The sequence below is a fragment of the Ictalurus punctatus genome, chromosome 7 (assembly GCF_001660625.3).
Source record: "Ictalurus punctatus breed USDA103 chromosome 7, Coco_2.0, whole genome shotgun sequence".
Lineage (NCBI taxonomy): Eukaryota > Metazoa > Chordata > Actinopteri > Siluriformes > Ictaluridae > Ictalurus > Ictalurus punctatus.
Genome location: NC_030422.2, coordinates 30,602,841 through 30,603,195, shown reverse-complemented (window position 1 = coordinate 30,603,195; position 355 = coordinate 30,602,841).

Below are 355 nucleotides of genomic sequence, written 5' to 3'. Positions count from 1 at the left end.
GCCGAGCTCAGGAGCCAATCAGATTGCAGATGATCATTCAGACGTTCGTGCTCAACAGCCAATCATATCCCGTGTAATTACGTCACGTCCTGGATGAACCCTAATTTCTGTACATCTCTATAAACGCATATATTTCAGGTATGGAGTTACAATCAGTATAGACTAATGGCATTTCTGGCAAAATTTGAGACAAAACATATAGTGTGTATACCCAAAAGTATGTGGACACCTGAACATCTCATTCCACATGTATTCCCTTCTTTACTGCTATAATAACCTCCAGTCTTCCGAGAAGGCTTTCCACTAGATTTTGGAGCATGGCTGTAGGGATTTGAGTAACACTGATGTCAGGGGA